General features: G+C 42.7%; 1 pseudogene; it reads left to right on the top strand.

Annotated features, from left to right (window-relative positions):
• The first annotated feature begins 15,997 nt into the window (after positions 1 to 15,997).
• LOC129815111 (rhodopsin, freshwater form-like) lies at positions 15,998 to 16,969 on the top strand (annotated as a pseudogene).
• Positions 16,970 to 17,820: the final 851 nt, after the last annotated feature.

Here is a 17,820-nt window from a genome sequence, read left to right as displayed (position 1 = left end):
TCTCTTTATTTTTACTATTTTCTACATTGTAGAATAATAGTGAATACATCAAAACTATAAAATAACACTAATGGAATCATGTAGTAAACAAAAAATGGTTAAACAAATCAAAATATATTTTATATTCTTCAAAGTAGCCCTACTTTGCCTTTGTAATAATGGAGCGGTGAGTCGGAAGCAGGTGCAGGTGAAACGTTTTAGTAAAACCACAAAACCAAGAACATGACACTAACATAAGGCAGTACGCTGATACACAAGAACAATACCAACTGGTGAGTGAACATGGGAGAGTGACATGTAAAGGGGAAGAAATTATGAAGGTAATGGAGTCCAGGTGTGAATCATAATGATTAACATGTGTGCGTAATTATGAGTGCCAGGTGTGCGTAATGATGAATCCCAGGACCGGTGGTTAGTACTCTGGCGACGTCGTACGCCGGAGGAGCAGGAGCAGACATTACAGTACCCCCCCTCTGACGTGTGGCTCCAGCCACAGGACAACACCGACGACCCTGAGGACGAGGAGTGGGTTGGTGGCGAAGGTGGTGTTGGGGTCCAGAATGTCCTCCACTGGAACCCAACACCGCTGCTCTGGGCCATACCCCTCCCAGTCCACCAGATACTGGAGCCATCCCCCACGACGAAGGGAGTCCAGTAGGGATCTGACAGCATACGCCGGGCTCCCCTCGAAGTCCGGGGGAGGAGGTTTGTCGCGGGGGACAGCATCAGCTAGGGGACCAGGAACCACCGGCCTGAGAAGGGAGACTGGGTAATTGTAACCTGTAAGTCACCTCATTGACCCTACGGAGAACCTTGAATGGCCCCAAAAACCGGGGGCAGAGTTTCTTGCAGGGCAGGCGGAGGGGGAGGTTCCTGGTAGAGAGCCAGACGCAATCCCCAGGATGGAACATAGGGTCACTGCGGTGACGGTCTGCCTGCTCCTTCTGACGATGGACGATTCTGACATCTACTGCAGGAGCCGCGATCTGGCCCGGGGTCCACAGGGCCGGCTGGAAACACAAAACACACTGGAAGGGGGTCAACCCAGTGGAGGAGTGACGTAGAGAGTTCTGGGCGTACTCTGCCCAAGGAAGGAAACGTGCCCACTCACCCTGCCGGCCCTGACAGTGACTTCTCAGGAAATTCCCCAGCTCCTGATGCATCCTCTCCACCTCCCCATTAGACTGAGGCCGATACCTGGATGTGAGGCTAACCGTGACTCAGAGCTTCTCCATGAAGGCCCTCCATATCCGGGATGTGAATTGGGGGCCACGGTCCGAGACAATGTCCTCTGGAAGGCCATAATGCCAGAATACCTGCTGGAAGAGTGCCTCAGCAACCTGGAGAGCAGTGGGAAGACCAGGAAGAGGGATTATTCAACATGACTTGGAGAATCTATCCACTACCACCAGAATGGTGGTGAAACCATCAGAAGGGGGAAGATCAGTAACAAAGTCAATGGATAGATGGGACCAAGGTTGCTGAGGCACGGGAAGCGGCACGAGCTTCCCTGCTGGAGCATTCCGGGGCGACTTAGTTTGAGCACACACGGAACAGGAGTTCACATACAGCGTAACATCCTGCACCAAGGTGGGCCACCAGTATTTCTCAGTGATGGAATGGATGGTGCGAGAAATACCTGGATGTCCAGCGACGACAGCTGTGCGTGCCCAGGTCAGCAACCAATCCCTTATCCCTGTGGGAACATAGATGCACGCGGGAGGACAATTCCAGGGTGCGGGCTCCCTCTCTAGAGCCTGGCGGTTGTCCACATCTATGTCCAAAACCACTGGACCCACAACTTGGGAGGATGGGATTATGGGTGCTGGGTGGGTGCTCTCTGGACGAGAGCCTCTACCAAATCGTAGGTACGGGAGAGGGGATTGGCCTTGAGGTTCTTAGAACTTGGGCGATAGGTCAGCGTGATGTCGAACCTGGTGAAGAAAGGGGCCCACCTGGCTTGGCAAGGATTCAGTCTCCTTGCTGTCCGTATGCACTTAAGGTTCCGATGGTCAGTGAGGATGACAAATGGTTCCTTGGCGCCCTCCAGCCAGTGTCTCCACTCCTCTAATGCCAACTTCACCGCCAAGAGCTCTCGATCGTCAAAGTCGTAATTCCTCTCTGCGTTCGACAGTTTCTTGGAGAGGAAAGCACAAGAATACAATTTTAGTGGGTCCCCCTGTCTTTGTGACAAAACTGCCCCCACACCCACCTCCGATGCGTCTACCTCAACCACAAAAGGTAGTGTGGGATCTGGGTGTTTTAGCAAGGGGGCGGAGGTGAAATGCCCCTTGAGGAGACGAAAGCTGGAAACCAAACCAATTTACGAGGCCCACCCTTGAGGAGGGAGGTGAGAGTGGCGGAAACGAAGTTCCTCATGAAGCGGCGGTAAAAGTAAGCAAACCCCAAAAACCATTGTAACCCCTTGAAGGTGGTTGGGACTGGCCTTGACCTTACCGCATCTACCTTCTTGTCCTCCACCCTCACACCTTGCGGGCTGATTTGGTAGCCCAAGAAGGAGACAGCCATCTGGTGGAATTGGCACTTCTCCGACTTGACGAACAGGTGTTTAGCTAAGAGACGTTCCAGGACTGCTCGAACGTGAGTGATGTGATCTTCCAGGTTGGTTGAGAAGATCAGGATGGCATCGATGTACACAATCACCTGACGTCCGAGCATGTCCCTGAACACCTCGTTGATGAATGCCTGGAACACTGACGGAGCATTGGCTAAGCCAAAGGGCATAACCAAGTACTCATAGTGACCAGACATCGTGCTGAACGCTGTGTTCCACTCATCCCCTTCCCGGATGCGAATGAGATTGTAGGAACTCTGCAGCTCCAGGGAGACAGGTAGCGTGGGTCTTGGAGAATACCTCCCTTAGATCCCTATATTCCTCTGGGATGTTGGGCTGGAGGGAAACCACAGGACTCTCAACCGACGTGGAACCACAGGGGACAGGAAAGCAGGTATTCTGGCAATCAAGTGACCAGTCTGTGATTCTCATCCTCGACCATGAGATGGTAGGGTCATGGCGCTGAAGCCAAGGTAGACCTAGGATGATCTTGTGAACTGGTGATGAAGAACGGGATGTTTTCCTGTTGATTGGGCTCCACAGTGAGGGTGAGTGGTTTGGTGATGTGTGTGATGGTTCCGGATCCTAGAGCCCGACAGACAGTGTCACCAGCAAAACACCCCATCACACCTCCTACATGTTTCACGGTGTGAACCACACATGCAGAGATCATCCGTTCACCTACACTGCGTCTCACATAGACACGGCGGTTGGAACTAAAAATCTCAAATTTAGACCAAGAACAGATTTCCACCGGTCTAATGTTCATTGCTCGTGTTTCTTGGCCCAAGAAAATCTCTTCATCTTATTGGTGTCCTTTAGTAGTGGTTTCTTTGCAGCAATTCGACAACGAAGGCCTGATTCACGCAGTCTCTTCTTTACAGTTGATGTTGAGATGTGTCTGTTACTTGAACTCTGGGTCTTCCTTTCTTGTGGTGGTCCTCATGAGAGCCAGTTTCATCATAGTGCTTGATTGTTTTTGCGACTGCACTTGAAGAAACTTTCAAAGTTCTTGGAATTTTCTGGATTGACCGACCTTCATGTCTTAATGTAATGATGGACTGTCTTTTCTCATTGCTTATTTGAGCTGATTTTGCCATAATATGAACTTGATCTTTTACCAAATGGGGCTATCTTCTGTATACCACCCCTACCTTGTCACAACATTACTGATTGGCTCAAACACATTAAGAAGGAAAGAAATTCCACAAATGTACTTTTAACAAGGCACACCTGCTAATTGAAATGCGTTCCAGGTGACTACCTCATGAAGCTGGTTGAGAGAATGCCAAGATTGTTCAGAGCTGTCATCAAGGCAAAGGGTGGCTACTTTGAAGAATCTCAAATATAAAATATATTTAGATTTGTTTAACACTTATTTGGTTATTACATGATTTCATATTTTGTAGTTTTGATGTCTTTGCTATTATTCTACAATGTAGAAAATAGTAAAAAATAAAGAAAAACCCTTGAATGAGTAGGTGTGTCCAAACTTTTGACTGGAACTGTATATTTTTTTATAACTGTATAAAATACAATCGAGGTCAGTGTGTTGAAATATACTTCTCCCATGGGCAAAGAAACTCAAAAGAGGTGATGATATAAATTAACAATTTTGATATTCATGGGCAAATTGTTCAAATAGATCCGGAAGGTAGAAGGATTCTTTTAAATATGTTATTGAACCATAGACAGATTTGTCTCATTAATCTATGCAGTCCAAATAATGATGATCCACGCTTCTTTGAAAATATATGTAATATTTTATCAAGCCTACAAGCAATACAAGACTCTATTATTATAGTGGGAGATTATAATATGGTTTTAAATACCTGAATGGGCCATAGAGGAAATCACACTACAAACGATCACCCTCATGCACTTAAGGGTGTCACGAATATCATGGATATATTGTAACTAGTGGATATATGGAGGTGTAAATATCCTGACATAGTGAGACTTACAGTGCATTCGGAAAGTATTCAGAACCCTTGCATTTTTCCACATTTTGTTACATTACAGCCCTATTCTAAAATGTATTACTTTCCTCATCAATCTACACACAATACCCAATAATGAGCAAAAACAGGTTTTTAGAATGATTGCACATTTATTAGAAATAAAACAGAAATACCTTACTTACATAAGTATTTACACCATTTGCTATAAGACTCGAAAATGAGCTCAGGTGCATCCTGTTTTCATTGATCATCCTTGAGATGCTTCTGCAACTTGATTGAAGTCCACCTGTGGTAAATGCAATTGATTGGACATGATTTGGAAAGGCACATACCTGCCTATATAAGGTCCCACTGTTGACAGTGCATGTCAGAGCAAAAGCCAAGCCATGAGGTTGAAGGAATTGTCCATAGAGCTCCGAGACAGGATTGTGTCAAGGCATATATCTGGGGAAAGGGTACCAAAAAATGTCTGCCGCATTGAAGGTCCCCAAGAACACAGTGGCCTCCATCATTCTTAAATGGAAGAAGTTTGGAACCAACCACCACTAGCTCTTCCTAGAGCTGGCCGCTCGGCCAAACTGAGTAATCAGGGGAGAAGGGCCTTGGTCAGGGAAGTGACCAAGAACCCGATGGTCACTCTGACAGAGCTCCAGAGTTCCTCTCTGGAGATAGTAGAACCTTACAGAAGGACAACCATCTCTACAGCACTCCACCAATCAGGCCTTTACGGTAGAGTGGCCAGACAGAAACCACTCCTCAGTAAAAGGCGCATGACAGCTCGCTTAGAGTTTTCCAAAAGGCACCTAAAGACTCTCAGACCATGAGAAACAAGATTCTCTAGTCCGATAAAAACTAGATTGAACTCTTTGACCTGAATGCCAAGTTTCACGCCTGGAGGAAACCTAGCACCCAGCGTGTTGGTGGCAGCATCATGCAGCAGGGATGTTTTTCAACTGGGAAACTAGTCAGGATCGAGGGAAAGATGGAGAAAAGTATAGAGAGATCCTTGATGAAAATCTGCTGCAGAGCGCTCAGGTCCTCAGACTGGGGTGAAGGTTTTCCTTCCAACAGGACAATGACCCTAAGCACACAGCCAAGACAATGCAGGTGTGGCTCGGGACAAGTCTCTGAATGTCCTTGACTGGCCCAGCCAGATACCGGACTTGTACCCGATTGAACATCTCTGGAGAGACTTGACAATAGCTGTGCAGCGACACTCTCCATCCAACCTGAAAGAGCTTGAGAGTATCTGCAGAGAAGCATGGGAGAAACTCCCCAAATACAGGTGTGCCAAGCTTGTAGCGTCATACCCAAGAAGACTCGAAGCTGTAATCGCTGCCAAAGGTGCTTCAACAAAGTACTGAGTAAAGTGTCTGAATACTTACATAAAGGTGATATTCAGTTTGTTGTTTTTTTGCAAAAATTATAATTATGTTTTTGCTTTGTCATAGAAGCCTTGCGATAGAAGGAGTAAAACAAGGGTAATATATTATAAAAATAAAGCAAACTGGATGGAATATGGGGAAAAATGCACCAAAGTCTTTTTCAATCTTTAACACAGAAATGCTACCAAAAATAATTTACTGAAACTGGTTACAAAGGACGGAGTCACCCATAATTCACCTAGCAATATTTTGATAGGAAGCAAAGTACTTTAAGCATATGTTTTTGTTTCCGTCTCCTCCATTTCCACTAACGGAAGTTAATTGTAAGTTTTTTTTTCTATGAATACTGTCAAATTAACAGCTCTACATAAAGACTCATGTGAAGGCCAAATTACAGAGGAGGAATTTTTTTACAGACAGGTTTTTTACATGGACGATACATTGGAGATAATATAAGACAAGTACAGGAAAGAATAGAACACTATGAAATATCTGTAAAACCAAGCCTGGTATTCATAGCTGACATTTTAAAAGGCTTTTGATAGAGTACGACTTGGATTTATATATACATTTACATTTTGGAGAATACAATGGGTTAAAGTTGGGATAAAGTTATGTATAGTAACCCTAGGTGTAAAATAGTAAATAATGGCTACTTCCCCGAAAGTATTAAACTGTCAAGAGGAGTTAAACAAGGTTGTGCATTATCGGAATATCTATTTAATATGGCCATCGCAATGTCAGCTATTATAATCAGATCCAACAATAATATCAAGGGCTTAGAAATCCAGGGATTAAAATCAAAGGTCTCATTGTACGCTGATGATTCATGTTTTCTTTTAAATCCACAATTTGGATCCTTCCACAACCTCATAGAGGATCTAGATACTTTTTCTAACCTCTCTGGATTACAAACAAATTATGATAAGTGTACTTTATTACATATTGGATCACTAGATTTTTTCTATTGTGTTATTGACTGTATGTTTGTTTATTCTATGTGTAACTCTGTGTTGTTGTTTGTGTCGCATTGGCCTGCCTGGTTAAATAAAGGTGTGAAAAAAAAAACTTTTACATTACTGTGTGGTTTACCAATAAAATGGTTGGACAGTGAAGTGGACATACTCGGTATTCATATCCCGAAAAGAAAGAAATGATCTCACTACAATACATTTTAATAGAAAATTTGCAAAAATAGAGAGGATCTTGCTACCTTAGAAAGGAAAATATTTGTGGAAAAATGACCATGATTAACTCTTCAGTCATATCACAGTTTACCCATTTGCTTATGGCCATGCATGCACCTACTGAAGCAACTTATTTTTTTAAATTATATGAGCAGAAAATGTTCCATTTTATTTGGAATGGCAAGCCAGGCAAAGTTAAATGGGCCTATTTATATAATGAATAGGAATTCGGAGGGCATTAATGATTAAATATTAACAACTTCATCAGGCTAGGGTCCTTTTTTCTCAATTTCCGCCTGACTGACGTGCCAAAAGTAAACTGCATGTTGCTCAGGCCCTGAAGCCAGGATATGCATACAATTGATACCATTGGAAATAAAACACTTTGACATTTGTAGAAATGTTAAAATAATGTAGGAGACTATAACACAATAGATATGGTAGGAGAAAATCCAAAGAAAAACCAACCAGATTTTCTTTTTTTGAGAGCCCATGCTCTTACAATGAACAGTATAGGGAAATAATTAAATCCAGCTCCCAGTATGAGTTTCCTATGGCTTTCACAGGGTGTCAGCACTATGTGTTCAAGATTTCAGGCTTGTTTCTTCCAAAACGAGTAAGAAATATGAGTTTTAGTACTGGGACACACTATTGGAAATTTGTGTTTGGGCTCGCCAAGAAGACAAGACACACCTGCTAATATCGGTTTCCTATTGAACATACTTCTTTCCGTATGAAATATTATAGTTTGATTACATTTTAGGGTATCTGAGGAGTCAATAGAAATGTATTTTGACTTGTTTTAACAAAGTTTAGCTTTAGATTTTGGGATTCCTTTCTCTGCATGTTGAACGAGTCGATTGCTCAAATTGATGGCGCCAACTAAACTGACTTTTTGGGATATAAAGAAGGATTTTATCTAACAAAATTACACTACATGTTATAGCTGGGACCCTTTGGATGACAAATCAGAGGAAGATTTTCAAAACGTAAGTGAATATTTAAGCGCTATTTGTGAATTTATGAAACCTGTGCCGTTGGAAAAATATTTAGATGTTGGGCGCTGTTCTCAAACAATTTTATCAATCAATCAAGTTTATTTTATATAGCCCTTCGTACATCAGCTAATATCTCGAAGTGCTGTACAGAAACCCAGCCTAAAACCCCAAACAGCTAGTAATGCAGGTGTAGAAGCACTTTATGGCCTGCTTTCACTGTAATGGCTACTGTAAATAGGACAGTGCAGTTAGATTAACAATAATTTAATCTTTCAACCAATATAAGACAGTTGTATGTACCTACATGTTTAATATCCATCATTTTTATGATTATTTATTTGAATTTCACCGGAAGTTGTCCCGCTAGCAGGACGCCTAGCCCTAAGAAGTTTTTAAAGCATTAGACCTCTCACTAAAGGCTTCAGTCATACAAAAGTTATACTTAAATCCCAACTGGTTCTCTAGCAGATCACCCCATGTTCAAGAATGGCCTTTTTCACTTTAATCAGATTGCAACCTCTCACTTTCGGTTATTTGAAAATGAAATAATCTCCAAAATATTGCTATTTTTGACGCTGGATTCAAAACAGAGTATTTTTTCAAATTAAATGGTTATCCAAATTCTTGCAACCAATAGAATGTTAAATATATGGGGGATACAACCATCCCAGCTCTGCAGATTTTGCATGTCAAGAGACAGACTCATTAGATCATTTGTTTAGGTGCTTGTTTTTTTAGTTTGTTTTTGGTCGCACATTCAGGGATGGCTGAATAATTGCAACATTTACCTGGGGCTAACTCTGCAAATATCACTGCTGGGTGATTTAAAAAGTCATAGTCAATCGACCAATAATATAATAATACTCTTAGCAAAAACTATCTTTCATTTACAATCTGTAGAAACTATGAGAATAGAAAGGTTCAGAACTTTTGTGAAACATCATATATGGCAAAGAGAAATCAAAACTGGATGGTGTTCAGAGATAGATGGCAGGGGTTGATTGGAGCTAAAGAGTGGGACTAAAAATAACAAGATAACTAATGTAAAATATACTGTGTCAGTAAAATGTATATAGGTTCAGAACTTTTATGAAACAGCACAATTGAAAAATATACGGCGGATAGAAAAAAAATGGATGGTCTTCAGAGATAGATGTGAGGGGTTTGAGGGTAGCTGAAGCATGGGACAACAAAAAAAAGATAATTATTGCTCGGAAAGATAGGTACTCGGAAAGATAGGTAGGAGCAAGCCCATGTAACGCTTTATAGGTTAACAGTAAAACCTTGAAATCAGCCCTTGACTTAACAGGAAGCCAGTGTAGGGAAGCTAGCACTGGAGTAATATGATCAAATTTCTTGGTTCTAGTCAGGATTCTAGCAGCCGTATTTAGCACTAACTGAAGTTTATTTACTGCTTTATCCGGGTAGCCGGAAAGTAGAGCATTGCAGTAGTCTAACCTAGAAGTAACAAATGCATGGATTAATTTTTCTGCATCATTTTTGGACAGAAAATTTCTGATTTTTGCAATGTTACGTAGATGGAAAAAAGCTGTCCTTGAAACAGTCTTGATATGTTCGTCAAAAGAGAGATCAGGGTCAAGAGTAACGCCGAGGTCCTTCACAGTTTTATTTGAGATGACTTTACAACCATCAAGATGAATTGTCAGATTTAACAGAAGATCTCTTTGTTTCTTGGGACCTAGAACAAGCATCTCTGTTTTGTCCGAGTTTAAAAGTAGAAAGTTTTCAGCCATCCACTTCCTTATGTCTGAAACACAGGCTTCTAGCGAGGGCAATTTTGGGGCTTCACCATGTTTCATTGAAATGTACAGCTGTGTGTCATCCGCATAGCAGTGAAAGTTAACATTATGTTTTCGAATAACATCCCCAAGAGGTAAAATATATAGTGAAAACAATAGTGGTCCTAAAACGGAACCTTGAGAAACACCGAAATGTACAGTTGATTTTTCAGAGGACTGACCATTCACAGAGACAAACTGATATCTTTCCGACAGGTAAGATCTAAACCAGGCCAGAACTTGTCCGTGTAGACCAATTTGGGTTTCCAGTCTCTCCAAAAGAATGTGGTGATCGATGGTGTCAAAGGCAGCACTAAGGTCTAGTAGCACGAGGACAGATGCAGAGCCTCGGTCTGACGCCATTAAAAGGTCATTTACCACCTTCACAAGTGCAGTCTCAGTGCTATGATGGGGTCTAAAACCAGACTGAAGCATTTCGTATACATTGTTTGTCTTCAGAAAGGCAGTGAGTTGCTGCGCAACAGCTTTTTCTAAAATTTTTGAGAGGAATGGAAGATTCGATATAGGCCGATAGTTTTTTATATTTTCCGGGTCAAGGTTTGGCTTTTTCAAGAGAGGCTTTATCACTGCCACTTTTAGTGAGTTTGGTACACATCCGGTGGATAGAGAGCTGTTTATTATGTTCAACATAGGAGGGCCAAGCACAGGAAGCAGCTCCTTCAGCAGTTTAGTAGGAATAGGATCCAGTATGCAGCTTGAAGGTTTAGAGGCCATGATTATTTTCATCATTGTGTCAAGAGATATAGTACTAAAACACTTAAGTGTCTCTCCCGATCCCAGGCCCTCGCAGAGCTGTGCAGATCCAGGACAGCTAAGCCCTGGAGGAATACGCAGATTCAAAGAGGAGTCCGTAATTTGCTTTCTAATGGTCATGATCTTTTCCTCAAAGAAGTTCATGAATTTATTACTGCTGAAGTGAAAGCCATCCTCTCTTGGGGAATGCTGCTTTTTAGTTAGCTTTGCAACAGTATCAAAAAGAAATTTTGGATTGTTCTTATTTTCCTCGATTAAGTTGGAAAAGTAGGATGATCGAGCAGCAGTGAGGGCTCTTCGGTACTGCACGGTACTGTCTTTCCAAGCTAGTCGGAAGACTTCCAGTTTGGTGTGGCGCCATTTCCGTTCCAATTTCCTGGAAGCTTGCTTCAAAGCTCGGGTATTTTCTGTATACCAGGGAGCTAGTTTCTTATGACAAATGTTTTTCGTTTTTAGGGGTGCAACTGCATCTAGGGTATTGCGCAAGGTTAAATTGAGTTCCTCAGTTAAGTGGTTAACTGATTTTTGTCCTCTGACGTCCTTGGGTAGGCAGAAGGAGTCTGGAAGGGCATCAAGGAATTTTTGTGTTGTCTGAGAATTTATAGCACGACTTTTGATGCTCCTTGGTTGGGGTCTGAGCAGATTATTTGTTGCGATTGCAAACGTAACAAAATGGTGGTCCGATAGTCCAGGATTATGTGGAAAAACATTAAGATCTACAACATTTATTCCATGGGACAAAACTAGGTCCAGAGTATGACTGTGGCAGTGAGTAGGTCCAGAGACATGTTGGACAAAACCCACTGAGTCGATGATGGCTCCGAAAGACTTTTGGAGTGGGTCTGTGGACTTCTCCATGTGAATATAATTTCCACCTTTTGTCTATTCCATTTGCACAACAGCATGTGAAATGTATTGTCAATCAGTGTTGCTTCCTAAGTGGACAGTTTGATTTCACAGAAGTGTGATTGACTTGGAGTTACATTGTGTTGTTTAAGTGTTCCCTTTATTTTTTTTGAGCAGTGTAGTATGTATAAGCTGGAAGTAGAAGCCTGTTGTTTCCCATTAGTTTACTCCAATTAGGGGAGGGTTAGGGGAAAATAAAGGAAAATATATAACAAAAATATATATATATATATTTACAAAAAAAATATGGGGGTTGGGAAATTATGCAGACAATTACATTGATCCAAGCCACAATATATCTGTAATAACAAAGCTGATCTACCCCCTAAATAATTGAGAACAAATATATATTCCTGGTTGCTGTATAGCTGTGCCAATGGATTTACCACTACTGTATATAAGCACACCCAATATAGGGTGATAATAATAATAATGTCTACACATACGTAAAAATGACGCCACCGGCATACATACTGAGGGGCTTCATTTGTCCTTGATTCACTGGGCAGGATTTCTGCTGACAGTTTTATTTAGGGATGATTACAATCACATTTCTAACAATGAGTCAATGAGAAGGTATAAAGGGTCCAGAACGGCAGGCAGTCTCAGAGGCAGGGGTCAATTAGAAGGTATAAAGGGTCCAGAACAGCAGGCAAATGACAGGTCAGGGCAGGCAGGGGCCAATGAGAAGGTATAAAGGGTCCAGAACGGCAGGCAGTCTCAGGGTCAGGGCAGGCAGGGGTCAATGAGAAGGTATAAAGGGTCCAGAACGGCAGGCAGTCTCAGGGTCAGGGCAGGCAGGGGTCAATGAGAAGGTATAAAGTGTCCAGAATGGCAGGCAGTGTCAGGGTCAGGGCAGGCAGGGGTCAATGAGAAGGTATAAAGTGTCCAGAACGGCAGGCAGTGTCAGGGTCAGGGCAGGCAGGGGTCAATGAGAAGGTATAAAGTGTCCAGAACGGCAGGCAGTGTCAGGGTCAGGGCAGGCAGGGGTCAATGAGAAGGTATAAAGTGTCCAGAACGGCAGGCAGTCTCAGGGTCAGGGCAGGCAAGGGTCAATGAGAAGGTATAAAGTGTCCAGAACGGCAGGCAGTCTCAGGGTCAGGGCAGGCAGGGGTCAATGAGAAGGTATAAAGTGTCCAGAACGGCAGGCAGTCTCAGGGTCAGGGCAGGCAGGGGTCAATGAGAAGGTATAAAGGGTCCAGAACGGCAGGCAGTCTCAGGGTCAGGGCAGGCAGGGGTCAATGAGAAGGTATAAAGGGTCCAGAACGGCAGGAAGTCTCAGGGTCAGGGCAGGCAGGGGTCAATGAGAAGGTATAAAGGGTCCAGAACGGCAGGAAGTCTCAGGGTCAGGGCAGGCAGGGGTCAATGAGAAGGTATAAAGGGTCCAGAACGGCAGGAAGTCTCAGGGCAGGCAGGACAGTCAAAACCAGGAAGGACTAGAAAACAGGAGCAGGAAAACAGGCAGGAGCAGGAAAACAAACGCTGGTAGGTTTGACAAACAAAACAAACTGTCAACAGACAAACAGAGAACACAGGTATAAATACACAGAGGATAATGGGGAAGATGGGCAACACCTGGTGGGGGGTGGAGACAATCACAAAGACAGGTGAAACAGATCAGGGTGTGACAATGGTAGAGTTACTTAAAAAACATTCAGCAATCAGCAATTTGTCAAATGTCAGTGATTATAATCTTTGACTGAGCTGAGGTCGTAAAGAATACTGAAAGAATGGGATAGGTGAAAACAATATTGCAGATCCCGTTCACATTTTAGCTTTCACCTACCCAGATGGATTGGGACAAATGTTATTGTCTGTATGCACACACATGCAACCAGAGAACATGAATGTCCAGGGAATCCCCCTTTTCTTAACAGAGAGGACACTGGTCAACATGGAGTCTAGACTGTTATTGACCATTCCCAAAGCCCGCTCCACAGTGAAGGGTCCCCTGCAGGCTCCGGGCCCCAGAGAGCAGGAAGTTTACGGCTAGCCATGGTCAGCCTGAAGCCTAAAGAGTGTCTGTCTTTGTTCCAAAGAGCAAAGGGGCTTTGTTCTGCAATAACAAAAATAATCCCTAAAACAGGAGTGAGGAAGAAAGTCTCAGGATTGTTTGATAGTTAGTGATGGTTGAAGACCCTGGAGAAAACAAAGCTCTGGAGTCCATTACAGCACAGTCAGTATGCTTACAATACCAGGTCTCACAAAAAGCCATTGTGTCGGAATGTTTATTACAAATAAATCTTTTAGCATTTCTATTTCAATTTTTCTACTCAGTCAGGTCAACCACCAGATGAATATCTCATGTGCTCATGTGTGTGTTGTTCTTTGCAAACCGCAGGCTGATTTGCATGCATTGTATCTCCTGTGTAAGTCTCTCTGTGGAAGGGCACTGTGTGTGTTGAAAGCCCACTGCAAAACACTGCCGTTTGTGTTCCCTGGATAAGACCTCAGTTCAACTGAATTGCGACGATATGAAAAGGTACATACATAATGTGCAGTGCAGTGTCCAGAGGCAATGAAACTGCCTTCTCATTGGGAGAGGCTACAGGTCATCATCAGCCCAATACATATTTCTATGTGTAGAGTGTAGACAGGTGTCAAGTGAAGTCATGCTGAGCCGTGACTCTCATGTCCTTTGAAAGCCCTCAGCATGGATTGGAAGGACCAAATGGCGAGCCAAAGCAGAAACATCTGTGGTGTAAAGTAATATTTTTTAACATTGTACATTTTTGACATTTTATGTTAAAGACTGAAACCCTGTTGCACCATATCTCACCGAAAGACCTGTCCATTATTTTGATCAACAGCAGAAGGCGCATCATCTCCATCTCTGAGATGTGTCCCAGGGCTGTGAAATCATGCTGTATAAATAAGGCTTGTGAAGCACTGCAGAGAAGAACACTCAGCCTTGGCTCCTACCATGCAGTAAACCAGCCACCACAGCTAATATTGATCTGTGAATCTACAGACTCCTACTGACAGAGACAGATAGGTCCTTTCCCACCAATGGCCTTGAACGAGAATGGGCAACATTCAACATCCCATTCTAATAAACTAGCTACAGGCAAAACCTCTAGTGTTCTCATTCATCCCTTTTATGTCCAACAATAAAAAATGCAAATTAAATATATATATTTAGTTTTGCTCAGGAAATTTGGGGGGCTAACTAAAACCACCAGCGGGCCAAATTCCGTTGAGGTACCCTGCCTTAGCACATCATTCAATCCCTTAATGTCTGCCTGTGTGACATATTGTTCTGTGGAGAGCCATATTTCTGCCACCAGCACAGTACAATTCTGGCATGTCCAGGCACAACACTGGGATAGGTCACATCACATACAGGGTGGATGTGATTTCACATGTTGACCATAAGATGGCACTCTGACACCTACTTGAATACAAACAAGAAACATATGGTTCATTTGGAGTACCAATGCAATCTAAACATTACTGGGCCCGGTTTCCCAAAAGTATCGTAAGGTTAAGTTAATCGTTAGAGTAGGATTCTATGGTTCTAGGATTAACTTAGCCTTAAGATGCTTTTGGGAAACCGGGCCCTGTCTTACCATTGAAACACTTCAACATATCATTGTTATCATACCATTGTTATTAAGGGTGTTTATTCTGAAAATGCCATTGCAATTTAAACTAAAAGTGACCAATGCAATATTTCCAAGTATGCCAGGATTATGTTAACGGATCTTGAATATATAGGGAAGGTATTTTTAATTGTCACAAAAAGGTACATTGATTTCATTTTAATCATCATGCTACAAAAACTGTCTGAGCTTAATTCCCTGCCATGAGCAATGAGGTGCACTGCACTGTAATTAAACACAATTCAAACTCCCTATGGTGATTCTTAATTGCTTATCCAAAATGTGTGGAAAACAGCTGCTTTTTTAAATTCTCAAAATATGGCATTGTTGGGGAGAAAGGGAGTAGGACCAAGCACCATGCAGGCCTTTACTGTATATCTGAATAATTGACTTTCAGTGACGACTCCAAAACACACACAGTGTTGCGTCAATTTAGACCAATTATTCTAATGATGATTGACAGGTATCCTCCTATTAGCCATAATAACCCTAATAATATCCCTAATGGCCCTAATAACGTGAATTTCTTGATGAGTAGCTAGTTTAGAGCACAGTCGGATTAATGATGATGGACATAGTAACCCTAATATCCTGATCAGTTGCTTGTCAACTCAAAGCAGCACTGGTTATTGATCAATTCATCAATTAATGCCGCAACATCAGTCCTGGTAATCAGGTGAGCCCCTTTATAAGGCTGACCATTGGGGGTCAGTGCTCAGTGGGTATCTCAGAGAATCCCAGTACCACCTTCCCAGGACCCCTCAAGGGTTACCCACATACACCCACAGACTCTACACCGACAAAGCAACCATGGAAGGCATAGAGGGACCCAAATTCTATGTCCCTATGTCCAACGCTACAGGAGTGGTGTGGAGCCCCTATGAGTTCCCTCAGTACTTCCTGGCTGAGCCCTGGGCCTACGCATGTCTGTCCGCATACATGTTCTTCCTCATCATCGCCTGCTTTCCCATCAACTTCCTCACCATGAAACACAAGAAGCTGCGGACGGCCCTCAGCTCCATCCTGGTCAACCTGGCTGTGGCCGATCTCTTCACAGTGTTTAGCGGTTTCACCACCACGCTCTACACCTCCATGAACGGCTACTTTGCCTTCAGCTGCACCATTGAGGGCTTTTACCCATGGCGGTCAGATCGCCCTCTAGTCCCTGGTGGTGCTGGCTATCAAAGGTGGTTTGTCGTCTGCAAGCCTATTTCCAACTTCTGCTTCGGGGAGAGCCATGCCATCACAGGTGTGGCATTCACCTGGGTGAAGACTGCTGCTGGTTCTGTGCACCCTCTGTTCAGCTGATCCTGTTTACATCCCAGAGGGCATGCAGTGCTCACGCGGTATTGACTATTACACCAGAGGTCAAAAACAATTATTTTGTCATCTACATGTTCATCTGCCACTTCACCATTCCCCTGGTCATCATCTCCTTCAGCAACCTTCTCTGTGTTGTCAAGGAGGCTACTTCTGCCCAGCAGGAGTCTGAAACGCCCCAGAAGGCTGGGAGGGAGGTCACCCGTATGGACATCATGATGGTTAGCTCCTTCATGGTGTGCTGGGTGCTAGCATTTTTGTGTACGTCTTCACCCATCAGGGACTTACCTTCAGACCCTTGTGCATGACAGTTCCGGCCTTCTTTGCCAAGACCTCAGCCCTGTACAACCCCCTCATTTACATTTTGATGAACAAGCAGTTCCGCCAAATAACCCCTTCGAGGAGGAGGGAGCATCCACCACTGCCTCCTCTGTGTCTTCCCGCTCTGTGGCCTCTGCATAAGATGGCTGCTGCAGCACCTCTGTCTCAGATTATAGAAAAGGTCTACGCTAATGTACAATTCTTAAGGTACTGTATCAGGTTGATTTTGCAAATACGGGCACTTTTGGATGTTAAATGTTTTTGAAAATGAAACCTCTTGAAACTGCTTTTTATCTATCTGAATATTTTCTTCACTGTCTGGAAACAAGATCTAATAGTGACTGAGACCATACAAATATTTTATATTCTTAAAGAGTAAATAGTATCTGTTTCCCCAAATACCCGAGGGGAAATGTCATTTCCACCACGTCATGTACTGTACTGTGCTATTTTAGTTGAAAAGGAAATTCCAGAACTTGTGCCTAAGGTATTTTAAATAACATTTCACATTAATTTGTTTTAAATCATGTTATTTTTACTATTTGGAAGTTTTCTTAATTATATGTATTCATCATTCCCATGTCTAAATGTCCATGTATGCCTTTAACACGTCAAATCATATTTAAAAATATATATTTTAAGCATATAGCATTTAAGGTTCACATCATCAATATCAATTGTAATTGAATAGCCATTTCCCTCAACAATATGTACAGCGGTGGTAAAGACTTAGTGTTGTGGTAATGACAGAGTGTGGTGGAAATGACATTGCATATAAAACTGTGAAAAACATTTTAATGACACAATTGTACATGTTGAATTTTTTAAAAGATTTAGAACACATCATTCAAAAACTCAAAAAACAAACGTTACAAAGCATATTTTAGAAACATTTTGTGATTCATTGCATTAGACAGAAATACATGTACAAGGTTGGAAACACTGGTTGAAATGAAGCAAATGATTGTACACTGGCTGCAGTACATTGATTC

Source organism: Salvelinus fontinalis, chromosome 18 (genome assembly GCF_029448725.1).
Source record: "Salvelinus fontinalis isolate EN_2023a chromosome 18, ASM2944872v1, whole genome shotgun sequence".
NCBI lineage: Eukaryota > Metazoa > Chordata > Actinopteri > Salmoniformes > Salmonidae > Salvelinus > Salvelinus fontinalis.
This window is presented reverse-complemented; position numbering and strand designations above follow the sequence as displayed.